Source organism: Papaver somniferum, chromosome 5 (assembly GCF_003573695.1).
Source record: "Papaver somniferum cultivar HN1 chromosome 5, ASM357369v1, whole genome shotgun sequence".
NCBI lineage: Eukaryota > Viridiplantae > Streptophyta > Magnoliopsida > Ranunculales > Papaveraceae > Papaver > Papaver somniferum.
In genome coordinates, this window is record NC_039362.1 from 104,596,099 (window position 1) to 104,615,699 (window position 19,601).

At 35.8% G+C, this 19,601-nt stretch overlaps 1 pseudogene; it reads right to left on the bottom strand.

The window, feature by feature from the left end:
* Nucleotides 1-341: 341 nt before the first annotated feature.
* Nucleotides 342-2,597, bottom strand: LOC113282358 (annotated as a pseudogene).
* Between the last annotated feature and the right edge of the window lie 17,004 nt (nt 2,598-19,601).

Below are 19,601 nucleotides of genomic sequence, written 5' to 3' on the forward strand. Positions count from 1 at the left end.
GACTAAATGGTAGAAGAAATGAACAAACTCATAAATAGAATAAATGGTAGAAGAAATAAGAGGGAAGGTCTTCGTAGAAGAGCGACCTTTCACAGTCTAAAAATATACTTAAGTAAAAATCAAACAGATCTTTTTCACTGAGGCGCCACGTAATACTGGGTGCAAATGGGTGCAAAAAAGTGGGCGCCATATATCATTTTCGAAATGTTTAGACTTTAAAGAGTAGTTTACAATGAAAAAAATGTAGAAGTAGAAGGTTTGGCAGGACTATTTCCATACTAAATTAGCAACAGCAGTCCGAATTGTCATAGTAAAATCATCAAGCACTAGCAATAAAACAATTAAAGAAAAGTACCTGCAATAAAGGCATGAAAATACAAGGTGAAGCAATTTCGTTTAATGAGAAAAGGTGAACAATATAAACATAAAGGTTGTATTCTATCGGATATTTTCCAACCAAGCCATCGAAATATAAGGTGAAGATAATAAGTAAGTACACTGTCCACCAATTCAATATCTACATTACCATGATACATTGTTTCTTGACAAACAATCTTCTACCATTTGTTTCTTGTACTCAGAAATCTATAACCAACTGAAGGCTCTTCTACTCACCTTGCCAAATTCAAGTGGAGTAAGACTGCCTGAAAGAATGAAGTCCATCCTGGTACAGCCCAAGGTGTGAAATGGCCTTGGGAATCAAATCTCTCAAAGAAGGGTGTTGAATTAAAGAAGACCGAGCTGCGCCCTCAAGAGCTGCCCTTGCCCTCTCCAGGCCTTCACTATTACCAACATGCAATGCCAAGTAACAGAGGAGAATTAACCCATGCAGCTGTGCCCGATCGCTGGCCCTCAGTAATCTCAACAAAGGTGTGACACCATCATACTCGATAATCGCCTTAGAATGCTCCACACAAAGAAAATTCTCTGGGCAGGCAAACTTGCCCAAGGCAACAGCGGCTTCTGTTGCCACATCCGGATTCTTGTTACCAAGCTGAAGCACGATGGGATTAATAATTCGAGTCTCTCTAGCAGGGAAGGTTCGAGCCAACGATCCAATAGATTTAATAGCAGCAACTTGCAGTGATGGACTACTTTCCTCTTGCACTAATCTCAGAAGCTGCTCTACAACAGCCTTTGCAGCTGGGGAATTGGTCCTGAAAGCTGCCCGTCTTAGGTCTGCATTCAATTCCGCCGCAGCAGTAATCTCCATTATTGTCATGAGGCAATTTAGCTGTAAATCCCCTGTTTCTTTCTCGATAATTTTTGCCAAGCAAAGCAGTCCTTTTGTCTCTGTAATTCTTCTACTGTTTGAAACACTCTCTTTCGATAGCATCCATAGTGCTTCAGCACTGTTAATCTTAAGCTTATGTTTCACTTCAGGTTTTTCATTCTCCCTTTTTTTTTACCATGCCCGCTACGGCTACTAACTACCCTCTGAATGTAAAGAAGACGATGAACTCGAATGCGGGTAATGATTCTGTTGACCTCCCACATTTCCTCCTCCTCCTCCTCCTCCTCCTCCTCCTCCTTGTAACTCCTTATTAATCCTGACCAAAGAATGAAAGCTAGTAGGTTTTCCAGGAAAAGACTTGGGTTCATCCACAAAGGTATCGAAAGAAAGCAAAGAAACAAGTGGCCTAATAATTTTTTCTCTAGCGAATTCCTCTTGAGCAGCAGGATCATTCTTTGCCATTCTTGAAACCAATTTAGCAACACCAATCTGAACTCTCATGGTAGAATCATTAAGCACTTGAACAATGATTTGTGCACCATATTCCGACACAATAATTCTAACCTTTTCTTGATCCGTCGCCAAATTAGCCAAGGCATTAGAGGCAGCAATCTGTGAATCAGGTGAAGCCCCTTCTTTCAATAACTTAAGTAACGGAGGTATACCTCCTTCTTCAACAATAATCTTCTTATTCCGATCATGATCATTAGCTAAACTAGCAAGTTCATTTGCAGCTTCTACACGATCAGATACACCCCCCATATGTAAAGCGGCAATATAAGACCAAACCCATGATAAAATAGGATCATTACTAGCAATAGGAGGTAATGAAAGAACAATACCAGTGGAATCAATTGAATTGAAATCATAAACACTCAATACCCATCTTAAATCACCAATTGAAGAATCTAACAAATTAAAAACTTGCGGAAATCAGCTGCTGATGTTATTGTAAATGTAACGAAATGAAATAAACCATTCCTTTTACATTTACGTACGAGGGTTAATGTTCTTTCTAAATTCCTTGATATTTCTGATATTATACGACGAATTGGACGTTCATAGAATGAATAAGAAGATTGATTAATATTAGTAGTATTTGTTGATAATCTAATTACGGAACGTAACATTTGAGATAATCGATCAATATGTTTACCTACTTCTGCACACTCAACCTTGAATGATTCTGTTTCTTCTACTGATTTACGAATTCTTTCTGCCAGTAATATTGGGTATGAGAATTCTTCTTCTATTGTTTTCTCTTCTTCGCCCATCATTTTAATCAGCCCCCTCCTCTACAAAAAAGAAACTGAACCGTGAACCTTTCTCTCTATCTCTCTCTAAAAAGTCTATCTTTAATGGAGTTTTTTTTTACTCTGCTTTCTTCTTCTTCTTGAAGCTAAATTTTGAGTGAGGGTTTTTGTTTTATTTCTCTACACGGACAGTGTAGACAAATACGCTGATAGATACATTTTTAGGATGATGTGGAGGGACTTACATGTCGACACGTTTAATGTTGTTCTGGTTCTGAGGTTGCTTCGTGCAATAGAAAAATGGCACGTGTCAAGCAATATTTAAATGCATTTTTTGGGGTTAGTTGGAAGAGTGCGAGAGTGAGAGTGTGAGACTACTGACTTGGTCTTTCAGAAGCCGTCACTGATGGATGAATGGGATTTATTACCGTGGATATGTGTCGGACGTGGTGCGGACGCGGATCATCTAACGGTTCTTAGGCAACGACGATACAACCGGTGTAATACAACATTAGGATCTGTTTGGTGAGTTGAGAATGGATATATCTCGGGTGTCGGGACCCTAGTTAGTAATTCGGGATTCGGCAAACGTACGGAACGGCAAACGTACGAGTATTATACGGTTTTGTAAAAATCAGATTCGGTCCAAAATTCGGTCAACGGGACGTGATTCGTCATTAATTCGGAACGGCATACGTACGTGTATAATTCGATTTATAAATGTGAGTTCGGCTCTGAAAATTCGGTATCTATATATAACAAATAATTTGTATTTATAAGGTCATAGACCAATTTTTATGCATATGTGTGAATTATTTAAGGAAAAAATAAACTCAATATGATGATATTAATAATATATACAACATTAGTTATCCAAGAGGACGTCGTATGGTGGTTTAGATGCTTGGTTAGTGAGTTTGAGATCTCTCTCACCTTCACCTTCAAATCTCTTCAGTCGTTTTTGTTTCATAAAAATTACAACACGTCTAATATTCGGTCGTGTATGCTCGGGAGACAGTAAAGCCCAAAAAGTGGAGTCTTTGAAAAGTAAAAGCTAAAGAATTTATGGCGAATTAAGCGGACGTATCATTCGGGATACGTAAAATTCGTGAACGATTCGCGAATAAACCGGGAATGCCACATAATACGCGACTTGGATTCGGAGTTGCAAACGTACGCGAATAAGACGGTAAAATTCGTGATACGGAAAAATTCGCGAATGATTCGCGAATCATTCGCGAACTTACTAACTAGGGTCGGAACTCTGTGCAGATAATAATTTCCTTAATGATGGGTTTATTTGGAGAATTCGTAATATTCAGGAATTTATAATTGTGTATATTTGGCAACTCAGTTGAAATTCTTAGGATTTATAGAATTTCCTTATGTTAAAGTCCACTACTATGGAATCCGTGCTACGCACCGAAACGATAGTAACTGACCCTCATTGGTTAGGCGGGGCTTTAAGGGTTCTCAATTAACAACTGTGTATAATGAAATACCAATTATCATTAAGCGGACTAGTGAGGACACATGTGGGATGCACCTGCTTGAAATCAAATTCGAAAGCAATTATTTTTTTTGCGTAAAATAAAAATTCATTGTTCTTATTTGTATTCGTTACGTAGATAATTCAAAGAACTTTTCAATATATGAATTTTATTGAAATTCGGTGTATATTTTGAAAGATATTAAGTTTTTAAAATTTTTGGTGTATTTTTAAAACAATGACATTTATGTAAATATGTACATTTCTAATGGTTTTTTAATCCGGTGCTATTCAATATACATTTCTATCCTTAATTTTTACTGAAATTACATGATATAATAGAGTTTAGTAATTTAAATAAGGGGAACTTAGTAATTTAGGGGTCTCCTACCAAAAATACCTATTTTCTATATAATGGTAATTATATAATGAGATATTTTGTAAAAGGGTCGGATGTTTATTGCCTAATTAGGGTCTGGGTCGTAGAATATGCAATTGATGCATTAGGGTCGTAGTCTAACTTTGACCATTTGTTTTTTTCCAAAAATATCCTTATAAAAGACTTAAATTACATTGTATCCTAACCTCAGTTAGAGTGTTAGACTTAACCAACAGACCCGGCCCTATTTTTTACTACCCGATGTATCATTTAGTAATGTTTCTTTTCGTGTTATTTTTCTTAACTCTCAACCTATTCTGTTCATAATCTCAGTGGTTTAGTTTTCAACGCACATTACTTCTTTAGTTAATGGGTTCACAGAGCGAGAAGTGACTTTAGCAGCAGAGAAATCAGTCCACTTCAAAGGAAGATTGAGATAAGGTTTGGGGTTTTCGGTAGATTGATGGGTTTTCCAGAGATGGTGAATCTCAATTTTGAAGAACTGATGATGTAACTTGATGATGATGATGAGATTGAAGTAGATTATTATTTTTATTATTTTTGTTGTAGAGTGTTTGCTGAGAAGATGATAAATTACTAACCTAATTACTATTGTTAAGGATTGATTGGTTTTTATTACTGTCAATTTCAACAGATTTGGTTCAGGCTAGCCTAATTTTTGTTAGGTAATTTATAAATTGGTAAATGAGATCTACACATTTGGGGACTTTATCTGTTTGTTATGAATTAGGGGAAGTATATTTAGGAAAGATTGATAAGGGTTTATAGATGCACTGAAGGTGTTTGGTTTTGGTTCTAAGATAGGTGCCTGATGTTGTATGCTGTGTGAGGAATATAAAGCTTGGCGAGTCAGCACTCAGCCGGGGACATTGCTTTATCGGTGTGTGATTGTTTTGCGGCTGATTTTCACGGTTTGGAATGAGATAAAACAGTTAGATGGGAAAGTATATGGGATGGGTGATGATTTAGGGAGTAAATTAGAACCCTCTTTTACCAAAATTTAAACAGTCAACATCAGTCAAGGTATGGTCAGGGTGTTTGTTAAAATGTAATCAGTCAAGTGACAGTTTTTTAACGGTCTTTGGTTAGTCTACGACCCTAATGCATCAACGGCATGTTCTACGACCCAGACTTTAATTAGGCGAAAAACTTACGACCCTTTTACAAAATATGTCTTATATAATTGTCCCTTGTTTTGATGGGTTTCACAAATACTCTTATCACGCAATAAATATACCCTTCTCCATCTACAAGCCCATCAGGGATCCATTAACATCTTTTTTGTTTCCATATTTACCCACCTCACACAAAATCGTTTTCATTCTTTCTTTCCAGATCTAATTCTTTTCTCTCCATTTGCAACCACTTCAATTCTCCATCGCTGCTACCAGAGTTTCACCACCATCTCTTACGCTACCACCTCAACAAACACCACTAGCACCACCATCTCCATTGTCACAACCATCACCATATTTTCTCAACTTCCTAATCAATTGATTAGATCGATTTTCACCCAAGTCAGTTTCTGCCGCCGTGAGTAAATTGAATCCACCATCTGCACCAGCAGCTCCTAAATTGATTATAGATCGATTTTCCACTTTTTTTAGCTGCAGAAATTCAATATGGTGACGAATCGGCGAGAACCTAATTTTCAAATCCTAATCTTGGTCATTAGAAACATCAGATTCATTCCGATTTCAGTTGATTTCATCTTGAAGAACCGAAATCGATGATAACGATGTGTATCAATTGGGAAGAGACGATAAAAATCTTCATCAGTAAGTGGATCTGAAGATTCAATCATGATAAACAAATTAAAAGATAAGTTTGATCTCTTACTGTCATTCTAAGTAGTAGCCTAATTTGATTTTGGTTTTGATTTTTTGGTGTTGATTCAACATGATTTCTTTGTTTTATTTCGATTTTAGTTGAGATTTTGATTGTGATTCATTTCTGAAACAAGCAAATGGAGTTTGTTTGTACTAGTGAGGTTGGTGGTGCTGATGGTAATAGAAGCATTGGGTATTGGTGTTGTTGTTGTTATGGTGGTGGTGGTGGAAGGCGGTGGAAGGTGTTGTTACAACGGTGGTGGTGGATGTTTGTTGCACTGCAGGTGATGGTGGTGCCTTTTATTGTACTAGTGAGGGTGGTGGCGTATTTTTTATGGGATTAACTACTGTTGTTGATCCATTTATGGAATCAACTCTTGCTGGTGACACCATTTTTTATGGGATCAAGTAGTGTTGTTGGTATTGGTGTTGTTGTTGTTGTGTTAGTGGTGGTAGAACGTGTAGTTACAACAGTGGTGGTGGATGTTTGTTGCACTGCAGGTGATGGTGGTGGTTTTTATTTTAGTAGCGAGGGTAGTGGCGTATTTTTTTAAGGGATCCACTACTGTTGTTGACACCACTTATGAGATCAACTCCTGTTGTTGACACCATTTTTATGGGATCAACTATTGTTGTCGATCCAATTTATGGAATCAGCTCCTATTGTTTGCAGTATTAGTATAGTCATGCTTGTAATTTAAATCATGTTTGTTAAAAAAATTAGATACTTTATAGTACGAGTACCTAAAATGCTCTTCATATTGTGTATTGCCTCTCTTACACAACATTATAAAGACTAGTGTGCTTATGGATTTCGTTTTTTGTGGTTTTTGAAAGTGTTAGTTGATGGGTATGGTAGTGGTTGTGTGGTACTGGTAGTGGTAGTGGTGATGTTGGATTGGTGGTGATGTTGGAATTTGGTGATTTTGTTGGTTTGTTTATTGTTGTTTGACTGATGAAACTGGTTGTGTCTTTGGATTTTATAGATGTAAATTTCTCTTCAAATGTTGAATTTGTGGTGCAAATGGTAGCATGACTGACTCCACGTCAGATGATGCGTGTTCGACTCACGCCAGGTTCACTCATTCCTATATGCCATTTTATTTATTCTGTATCAAAGATGATTGTTGCAGAAATTTTTGTTACACTTGTGTTTCTTAAGGATATATCAGTTTGCAGGTTCCAGGTTTATTGGTTTTTACAGGAAACAGACTCATATAAATGGTGTCAACTCTAACTGTTGATCCCATTTTTTGTGGATCAACTTCCATTGTTGATCCCACTCTTCAATTATTGATCCCACTTAAAGGGATTAACTTTGGTTGTTGAAACTATAATCTGGAATCATTGTTCCTGGGTTCCATATTTTTGTATCAACTTTGGTTGTTGACTCCATTCACTTGGATCAACTTCGATTGTTGACGCGCAAAAAAAACTGCAATATGTATTAGTAAAGTTATTTTTGAACTTTTACTTTTTGGATCAACTTCAATTGTTGACACCTAATTTTGGCGGTGATGGCGGCGGAGGCAGTGGCTGCGGCGGTGGTGGCGACAACATCGTCAATGATGGTGATGGTGGTGGAATATCAGTGGCGGTGGTGGAATATTAGTTGTGGTGGTAGAATATTAGTAAGTGGTGGTGGTGGTGGCAGTGGTGGTGGTAGTGGAATGGTGGTGGTGGTGGCTGTGAAGTAATAGAGAAAGAAATTTGTTAAGGGATAAGGTTTGTAAATGAAAAATAATATTATAAGTGAGGGTATTATGGTAACCTATTTTTTAATGGATAAGGGTTTTAAATGATAGGGGTATATTTATTGTTGTATAAGGGTATAATTATTGGGTGTCAAAACTAAGGGTATTTAATTAATATCCTATATAATGGTAATTAGTATTAATATAAGATAAGATTAACAGTTGTGACTAAATCACCAATTCAGATTGTTTAAAGTGTTGAAGATGAAGAAATCCTCTTAAAGAAAAACACTTTTGAAAAATTATACCAACCTTTGAAACTGGTAAATAGTTCATGACATTACACCAACGTCAACTACTATTGGTGGTTAAATGAAAACTCATGCTCTCTATATAGTAGTGTTGATATATAATATTAGGGACACTAAAAAACACGATATTAATATAAAGTAGATTGCCAACTCTAAATAATGCAAAGCATATAAAGTGCTTCCCGTCGAAGAAGATATATTCAAGGAAATGAATTGATATATTTATATATATATATATATATATATATATATATATATATATATATATATATATATATATATATATATATATATTCAGAACTCATATATTTGAGTTAAGAATCAAGTGACTAACTCAACTGCTCTTCTAGACTCTAACTCCCTGTAGTTCAATGAAAAATCATACTCCATTATAGTAGTATCAGTATCTGATATTAAACATAAAAAAAAGAAACATGATATTAATATAAACAGATTGCTAACTCTAAATAGTACAAAACATATGAAGTTCTTCCAGTCAAAGAAGATGTAATCAAGGAAATGCACTGATATATCTTTCTTTAGAAAATCATATGCTTGAGTTACGAATCAAGTAAGTAACTCAACTGATCTTCCAGGCTCCAACTTCCCGTAGTTAAATGAAAAAGCACACTCCCCTATAGTTGTATTGATATATGATATTAGAGATATATAAAAAACTCGATATTAATACAAAATAGATTTCCAACTTTAAATAGTACAAAACATATGAAGTGCTTCCCGTCAAAGAAGATGTAATTAAGGAAATACGTTGATATATCTTTCTTCATAAATCATATATTTACGTTAAGAATCAAACGTCTAACTCAAGTGCTCTTTCAGGCTCCAACTTCTTGTAGTTAAATGAAAAATCACACTTACTATATATGTATCGGTATCTGATATTAAAGACACTAATAAAATACGATGTTGATGTAAAATATATTGCAAATTCTAAATATTGCAAAGCATATGAAGTACTTCCCATCGAAGAAGATGTAATCAAGGAAATTCATTGATGTATCTTTCTTAAAATATCATATATTTGTGTTAAGAATCAAGCGGCTAACTTAACTGCTCTTCCAGGCTCCAACTTCTTATAAAATGAAAAACCACACACTTACTATACATGTATCGGTATCTGATATGGGAGACACTAAAAAAAACGATATTAAGATAGATTGCGAACTCTAAATATTGCAAAGCTCATGAAGTGCTTATCGTCGAAGAAGATGTAATCAATAAACAAAATAATGTATTTTTCTTCAGAAATCCTATATTTGCATTAAGTATCAAGTGGCCAACTCAACTGTTCTTCCAAGATCCAACTTATTGTAGTTAAATGAAAAACCACACTTACTATATAGGTATCGATATTTGATATTGAAGATACTAAAAAAACACGATATTAATATGAAATAAATTGCAAAATCTAAATATTGCAAAGCATATGAAGTGCTTCCCGTCGAATAAGATGTAACCAAGGAAATGCACTGATGTATCTTTCTTCCGAAATCATATATTTGCGCTAAGAATCAAGCGGCCAACTCAACTGGAAAATTGTAGTTAACTATACTTACTATATAAGAATCTAAATATTGTAGTTAAATGAAAAACCACACTTACTATATAAGTATCGATATCTGATATTAAAGACACTAAAAAAACACGATATTAATATAAAATGGATTGCCAACCCTAAATATTGCAAAACATATGAAGTGCTTCCAGTCGAAGAAGATGTTGTTAGAGCACTGCTCGGTCGAACTCGCAAGCGTTGCTATCTCAATCTTGTTTGTCAAGTTTAGTTGCCAAAACAATAAATCTTGATTTCTAGTCTACTTGTAGCTAAGTCTCAGACTAGGATAGTAAGTGTAGTTGAGCTCTAGACTCCACGTCGTTCATCATGCAAAGACGAAGAACTACTCAAGGAACTAGTGGAACTTCATCGACAAAAAGGTATGTGGAGACTTGAACTTATCTATCACTCAAAAGTCTATCTATTTTATCTCCGATCTTGAGACAAAAGTCGTATTGCTATATAGACTTCGATTATACACATTTTCTATTTCGAGCCGAGTTTATCTCGCTTATCTATTTCTCGAAATATGTGTTGGTAAGCTTTCAATTTGGCCAAGCTCATCTTTACTCGTGACGAAAGTCATGTTGATCATTTCAATAACTTGAAAATCGCTTTGATGAAAAATAGTTTGTGAATAACAACTATATAACATCCTCTAAGAATGTTTCAATGATTGAAATGAGAGTTTAGAATATATAACTATGAATGGATATAAACATTGTATTAGAACTCATACTTGTGTAAGTCCAAAATCCTTGAACCAAAGTATGCATACTTTACTGGTTTAGGGTGTCCGGAGCTAAGTCCACGTACATGTACGCGTACTTCCGGAAGTTCACATCCCGTGAATTTCTGTTGGAGTTTGTGAACCAAAAAACAAGCTCAATCCGTGTACTTAAGTATGTGTACCGGTATGCGTACTTAAGTAGGTTATTTTCTAAAAACGGTTTATTCGTGAACTAAGACATTTATAAATTAAGGAATGCAATCTTTGAAAATCGTGGTTATAATGTTCATGAATTGATTCGAGTGAATCAAAATCGTTTTTGCTTCGATTGTGTCTTGTATACTTCTATGAGATCTAAGCAATTGAACAGCTCTCTAACTAGTTCTTTTGAGTCATTTGAACTAGTTATGGTGAAGATGAATAAGGTTAATATGAAAGTGCTCATATGGCTAACCATTGGTTAACTATTGTTGAACCAACTAAGTGTACATGTTTAGGTACGGTTACTCAAACCTAAATGGAGTTACATTTCATTTTAGTATAACAACCTAAGTTTGATCTAACGGTTGAAAGATATTAGCTTGAATCTAATCATTTTTTCATCTAACGGTGAATATTGAATGCTTGTTACCAAGGTAACTTAGATTGCAAACCCTGATTTGGAGACTATATAAAGGAGAACTCTAGCAACTGGGAAACCTAATCCCCACACCTCCTGTGTGATACTATAGTTGTATAAGCTAGAGTTGATTCTCCTTTAACCTTAGGTTTTTCACGAAATCCTGTAGGTTAACAACTTGAAGACTTCATTGGGATTGTGAAGCCAAACCCAACTATTTTCTCTGTAGTTGCGTGATTTGGTCTTGATGTTTCTATCGTATTTGAGTACAATCGTAAGATTGGCTTGAGATTAATTTCTCTGATAGGAAAGATAGAAAAGTAGTCACAAACACCTTCGTCTCATCGTTTGTGATTCCACAATATCTTGTTTCACTAGTCGATTAAGATTATTGTGAGGTGATTGATATTTCTAGGTTGTTCTTCGGGAATATAAGTCTGGTATATCAATTGGTTCATGTTCACCTTGATTTATCAAAACGGTACAAAACTTGTAGGTATTTCTGTGGGAGACAGATTCATCTATTCCTATATACTTTTCTGTGTGATACAGATTTGGTTATTAAAGTTTTCGACTTTGGGTCGTAGCAACTCTTAGTTGTGGGTGAGATCAACTAAGGGAATCAAGTGTGTGGTATCCTGCTGGGATCAGAGACGTAAGGAGCGCAACTCTATCTTGGATCAGTGTGAGATTGCTTGGGGTTCAACTACATTCCAGACCGAAGTTAGTTTATAGTAGGCTAGTGTTTGTAGCGGCTTAATGCAGTGTGTGTTCAATATGGACTAGGTCCCGTGGTTTTTCTGCATTTGTGGTTTCCTTGTTAATAAAACTTCTGGTGTCTGTGTTATTTCTTTTCCGCATTATATTGTGTTATATAATTGAAATATCACAGGTTGTGTGTTGGATCGATCAATTGGTAAATCCAACCTTTGGTTGTTGATTGAAATTGATTGATCCTTGAACATTGGTATTTGGTACCGTTCAAGTTATTTCTCTTGTATTCAATCAGGCTCGCAGATTTCTATTTGTTTGAGTGAGGATTGAATCGAGAAATTGAGATATAACTCTTTGATATACTTTTTGTTAAGATTGAGTCTAACTATCTAGTTGATTCTCTTAAAAGTATATTGGAGTTAGTTCATACAGATTGCTAAGCGAAATATTGGGTGAGGTTGTTGTACCCCCACTTTTTCAATTGGTATCAGAGCAGGCAAACACGTTTAAGACCTCATAAGTCTGTGTTTGTAGCGATCTGACTCTATGGACGAGTCTATCTCTAATAACGTACCAGTTCAGAAATTACCAGATGATTCTGAAAGCTTGGATTCACCTGAGAGAACTGTCACATCTATATCTAAACATTCTCTTGATGTAAAAATTGTTGATTGGGAAACACTCCTAGAAGAACAGTTGGATGAACTTTCTGATGAAGGTGATTCAGATATTGATAGAGATGTTGATGAGGAAGTCTCAGTGTATGTTAAGTTTTTGGATTCGTTGAAAATGAAGAAGATTACAACTTCTCATGTCACTCCTCTTCTGACTCCTATCTGTCGAGAAAACAAGAAATTGAAAAGGATTTACGGAGGTATTTATGGTCGGAAACGCTCTTGCGAATCGATCCTCAAAGATACCGAGGAAAACCTGCGTATAAAGTCACTTGAATGTGATCGTGTTTATCAAAAATACTTCTTGTTAAAAGAGAAACTTGCATAAATTGAAGGAAGAATTAACTCTCAGCAAGCAAGTTTTGATGACAGAGAAAGCGCTTTTCTCGCCCGAGAAAACCGCCTTGAGGCTGATTTAGCTGTTGCTCTTGATAAAATCATGATGTTGGAAGATGACTTGAAAAAGTTCAATACTAGTTCAAGAAAATTAACCACTATGCTAGGAGCAAGTAAAAATCATCGTGATACACGAGGATTGGGCAATAAGGGAATAAATGCTCCAAGTATTAGCAAAGAGGTAAAATTTGTCAAGGCTAGTAGTTCTTCTCAACAAAAGGTTTCCACTGATGGATAAAGTGAAATACCTTCACCGGAAGTTAAGGTTCAAAAGAGCAAAGTATATCAACCTCCAAAGTCATCACACATGGATCGAGGTAAGAACATTCCTTATGTTTGTCACTATTGCGGAAATAGAGGTCACCTGGAAAGGAGATGTCGTTTCCGTATAAGGAATGAGAAACTTCATGAAGTTCTTGTTTGTGCATCACAAGAAGTTATGAAACCAAGATATTATGTTAAGACTAATCCCCTTAACGTTATAGGTTGTAACTGTCCAACCTTTAGGAAAAGGAATCAGTGCTGTGATAAACCTAGATTTGCCTATAAACGTCATACGATTTTTTTTCACAATCGTAATGGTTATCAAATGGATAACTTCGTAAAGATGAAGAGAAGATCTGATGCTCCCAATTGGAGAAAGACTAACTTACAAAAGAATAGTCAATCCAATTCTCTTCCGAGAATTCTTGAAGAGAGTAATGGGAAGAAGGCTCCGGTTGTTCCTAAACGCACTCATAAATGGATATGAAAGAAAGTCAATGATTTTTTTTGAGTAGGAATGATCTCCTAGAAAATTCCATGACTATGGAGAAGGCAGTATCTATGATGTTGGAACTTAAAAATTTCTTTGGAAAGATGGATTTGGATGTAAAAGGTTCTAAAAGCGATCTCTTTCATGATAATCCTGTTGATGGTGGATTTTCAACAAGGGCTAAAATCGTAAAATCACGATATTGCATGTTTCTGACCCGGCTTCAGGAACGCATGTAACGATTCGTGTTTTACGATCCGTGAACCGTTTCATGATCCTTGATCGAGTACCTCTCAGAGCCACGATGAATATGTTTCTTGAAAGGCCTCCCACTAGCTGAGCTTTCGATGCTACGCATTTCATCGTGCCCTCTATGTAGACGAACAATTGGGCGGTACTCCTACATAATTGTTTGTTGAGAGGTCTTAACGCCTTCAGGACATCGACGATACTCATTGTTCCCTGACTACATAGAGAGACCCCCCTCTACATAGAAGAACGATTGGGCGGTCCTCCTACATAATTGTTTGTTGAGAGGGCTTAACGCCTTCAGGACGTCGGCGATACTCACTGTTCCCTGACTATGTAGAGAGACTGTGTATAGATTCAGGCGGCTCTCCTACATTATTGTTTGTTGAGGGGGATAAACGCCTTCAAGACGTCAACAACGCTGCACGTTGTTCCCTGCCTATGCACCTTTCAGAACGAGTATGATGCTTCAACTATCTCATATCTCGATTCTACAATTGATTAATTCTACCGTGACATTCATCCACTTAATTCCTAGAAAATAATATATTTTATCTCATTACTCCGTTCCATGGATGATCCCCGGCTGATTCCATGGATTAGTAATAGATAACCAATATATCTCATTACTCCATTACCTAAATTCCCGGACTGGATTTCATGGATTAGTAATAGATGCACAATTTATAATTATTACTCCATTTCATGAATCATTCTCCGCTGAATTTCATGAATTAGTAGTAATTACTCAACAATCGGGGATCTGGACTATCACCGAGTAAGCCCCAATAAAATGGTGCAAGTGTACTCAGCAATGATGCACAAACGAGCACCCAAATGCGCAAACGAGCATTCAGAAATATGGACAAACGAGGAATCCTACATAAAATAGGAGAGAGAAAATAATATTAAAAAATAATAAAAGAGGCGCCTAGGGGACCGGGCCCACCGGTGGCCGCTCATGCCGCCGTGGCCGGTCCCACACGCCTCTTCCCTTTATTTTTCTTATTTTCATGAACTCATGAAAACTCCTTCATTCGAGCAACTTTCCTTGTTTGAGCAAAACTCACGGTTTCTCCATATTTTCACGGTTTCATGAAAAATAATAAAATAGAGAAAGGTGTCGCGGGACCGGGATACTAGCCGACCGGCCATTTCCTAGTCGTGGCCGGTCCCACACCTTGCAATCCTTGTTTTCATAATTATTATTTCCCTCATCTCATGAAACTCCTCCGATTGAGCAAAAATCATGGTTTTTCTTCATATTTTCTCAAATATTGCTCAAACCATGAAAAAAACCAAAAAGTCAAATGGTCGCACGACCGACTAGGCTATTCACGAAAATATTAAAATATTATTATTTTAATATTCTCAAAATATTGATCAAACGAGCAAAGTTCTACTTGCTCATTCGAGCAAAATCAAGAATTTCAGTCAAAGATCAAACTCTTCTGAAAATCCAAGATATTGCTCAAACGCACACCAGAAAATACCAAAACTCTCAGGACTGAGACACATACATTATGGTGACACGGGCATGCTTCCTTGACTGACCAATGCCGGCCCTAAGGCTTGCAAGGAGCCGGTCCCACATATCTTTATAATTTTGACCTAATTTGCTCAATTGCTCATATTAGGTCCAAACTCTTTCCAACCAACTTGGAATTTGTTCAAACGACCATCAACTGGTCCCACACCACCAAGGGACGGTTCTATGCTCCCTTGGATGGTCCCTCACTTCTCCATAATTAGGTTTTATTACCTAATGCTCAAACGAGCACTATTCTAATAAATGATTAAACCAACATTTAATCATCCTTTCACCAACTAGTCAACAAAGGACTTTGATGCATGCTCACACGAGCACTTGGGCACCACAAAGTAAATTATAAAACTTTGTTATAGACCACGGTAAGTGTAAAACCCACTATTTAAAGGAGGGAAGGAATCTTTCTAGACTTTCCAAACAAATCAAAATAGATGATAATTCCAAATTTATTACAACCACAAACCGTTATATTTATGAGAAAAATCATTAATCAACACAGTTAACATTAAATTATCTCGTTCTGAACTACTTCATGAACTATTGCCGGTGCAATTTATTTTTAAAATTTTAAACTCTTTAGTAAGGTACTTTCGTAGAAGAAGCTAGACTCACATCGATGAATGTTACATGGTTTTGATACAGTGTATGCATCGATTGAAAAAGTCAATTAAATACATGAAAATAGCTGGAAATAAAAATATAGTGGTCGGGGAAACTAAAAACAGACTGTTGCGTTCAATTTGAATTCGTTGCTAGATTTTCTTATGTATATACGTTATTACTCAGTAACATGTACTGTAGTCTAAAGGTACCATTTACGAGAAGAAACTAACTGCCCAATAAGTAAACCTCATAAGGAAACCAAATCAATATAGCCAAGTGATGTCTTACCTTCTCGATAAATCTGCATCATCCGGCGTTTTTCCCAGAGATCCTTCTAGCTTTTTTACCCCGAACATGAGCGATATTTCCATATGGGAGTTGCTAGCTGATGGTGCAAAAGTCCAGAATGCTTTGGCTCTAATATTTCATCTCTTTTACCTTTTCCTCAGTCCCTCTCTGTGTTTCGGGCTTCACACTGTCTTCTTTGGTTGATGCAATTGCATCTGCTTTTGTACTACAAACTATTTAGGACATGAAAAAAAAACAATCAACTATGCAGAACGACAATTCCAAAAGTTGAAAATCTATTACTGTTTTGTGGACTATGTTAAGTAAAGGGTCAGAATACGCTTTGGAAAATGGTCACTCAATCGACTATGAGCAAGTGAATTGCAAAAGCTTATCGCAGTTTTTCATATAGTCGTACCAAAACACAGAGGAATTAATTCAAGCACCAGTACAATACGTCCACCTTCTAAGTTCCATAATGATCTTGAACCTTAATCTTATATGAATCTAGAGGACAAAACTGCATTATATACCCTAAGAAACCTACATGGGATGCAATAATCTAAAATGCTATTCAAAGTCGTAATCCAGTAAAGATCACTCCATCGCACCACATTTCTTTTTCTATATTCTTAAAATTTAAAATTATGAGCCTTGTAAAACCAAAAAGATATTGTGGCTCATACAGTGGAAGTAATGTCTCTTAAGCAAGCATATTTCTAAAAGCTTCTCCAAGATCCTGGTCCAATTTAATATCTTCTGTTGGAGTCTCACAATTGAGCATCAAAGCATCAACTAACGGAATTATTATGTTTATAATTGGAAGCACGCTAGCCTATTCACAATGCCCATCTGTGGTAGTCTAACCTACAATTACATGGTTAAAAACGATGTGCACTTCCATTTAGCTAAGATAGCAAATATCATTTCTAATGTAAGTGGGCATAAAGAAGCTTTCATACGGACGGTAATTGTTCAATCAAATAAGCAATATTAGGTTTTTTAGTTCTTTATTCACAAAAAAATGTCATATACAAAGTTCATCTCATTACTATCCCCTCATTTGACACGTACGACATGAAATTTTATTCTTTTCTAGAATTGATGTAAAGACTCCAAGAATTCTAAATTCGTTGCTGCTCAGAATTCAAGATTTTTGCTAAAGGGAAAGCCAAAAAATTTGGGCGAAAGCTTACTTTCGGTCAAATATGCTTGACCTTGACTTAATTGGGATACAAATATAAATTACTAATAAAACTCATCCCTAACCTTGATTGTTCCGATCGATTAAAAAGCAAAAAAAAAAGAAAAAAAAAGGAAACAAACCTTGACTCTTCCTCTCAGTCTTTTACGGTTGTCATTACAAGACCACGATAGTGATGAATCAATGATTAAGGATAGGTGAAAGCTACACATTGGTCTATTTATCTGCATATATTAGTCCCGCCAATTACGTAAGAGGGAGGCTTCCGAATCATTTTGTTTCTTCCTCGTAAAAGACATAATTGTTGATCAATCCAACTCGAGTCTTTATCCAATTGAACCTGATTGAGTCATGCTATCGTGAAGTAGCTTGTAGTCTAGTAGCAAACACTAGAGCAAGTTATGGGGGACATTTTTATCGGCAATTCTACCATTCGCGCACTATCTAGAATATACGAAGGACTGACATTTGTCAACTTAACACTAGTTTTCATCTTATTTTGTTGGAGTACTACGTACATGGGTTGTTCTTGTGTATTTATTATCATGTAAATGAACATGATCTTGATCAATTGATAATTCATGAGAGATAGAAACTAGCTCACATTGCCACTAACAACAATACTAATATTTAGATGACATATGTGATCATCACGATCTTATTATGTGCGAACAACTATATATATGTCCCACCTTATGTTTGGACTAAATGATGATGGGATGAAAGATAGTGCATAATATTTTGAGTCTCTGAATTAGAGAACTTAAACTCTATTAATGGTGCCGATCGACGAAGTAATAAACATGGATATAACATAAGGTTGTTGTTCATTGATCATAATAACCTACGCCTATAGATTCTGCTGCTATAACAAATTGAATTTGCAATTTGTCAAAATAAAATAAAAATATAATCAGATTTTAGAGGTAATAACGAAGCAATGGTAGCCGTAAAATACCAAGAGGGAGAATTAAGGTTAGGGATGAGTTTTAGTAGTTATTTATATTTGCACCTTAACTAAGTCAAGGTCAAACATATTTGACCGAAAGTCAGCTTTCCCCCAAATGTTTCGGCTTTCCCTTTAACAAAATTCGACTTCAAGAATTTAGCAGCTTTTGTAACTCTTGGCACATGCTGAATAGGTTGCTTACTCTTTTACATCTTTTCTTATAATGCCAGCAAAATCACCAAGCCGGATAGTTGAAAGAATTTCTTTACCATCAACATTCTCAATATGTTCTCGATAAAAAAATAAAAAATAAAAAAGGAAGCATGATTTGCCTGTTATCGATTGAAAGAAATAAATTATTAGTCTACTAGATTAATGTAACAAATACATAATTCTTATCCAAACAATGTTTGGGAGAATTGAATAAATTCAGAATAGATTGAGAATGTAAACATAAACCCATCAGTTAAGCATTTAGTTGGCTTACCCTAGCGTGGGAATGCATGATAGTAGTGTTCACGAAGCCCTCTTTGATTTGGAGAATATCCAACAATACTTTCCAGACAATGAATAATGGATCCGGAGCCTAAAAATAATAATGCTTTTGAATAGGCATGGGTGATCAAATGAAATAAAGCAACTCGATATGATCCCATACCTAAAGCTAACATAATATAACCCAACTGCGACATTGTCGAATAAGCTAAACTTCTATTTCTAAAGTGAAGTGGTTATTATTTCTAGTCCACAAAATGTTGTGTTTGTTGATCCTCCATTAGTGCTTACCGCAAAACATGTTGTATTCCGATGGTTTTATCCACTGATATTATTATTTTTTAATCGGTCATTTAACCTTGCAGAACTTAAACCCAAATAGGGAATAATTTCCATGGGCGTTTTAAAATCCCACTCTATACCTTGAGACCTTCCTTTTTATATATGATTATTTATGAAAAATGCTTTTAACGACGATGAATACATGTGGTACCTTTTTATTAATTTGTAGTATATCCTCTTAAGAGCAATCTTACTACAAAAAAAAAAAAAGGAAGTCAGAGACAATTCAGAACCACTTCTCGAACTCCC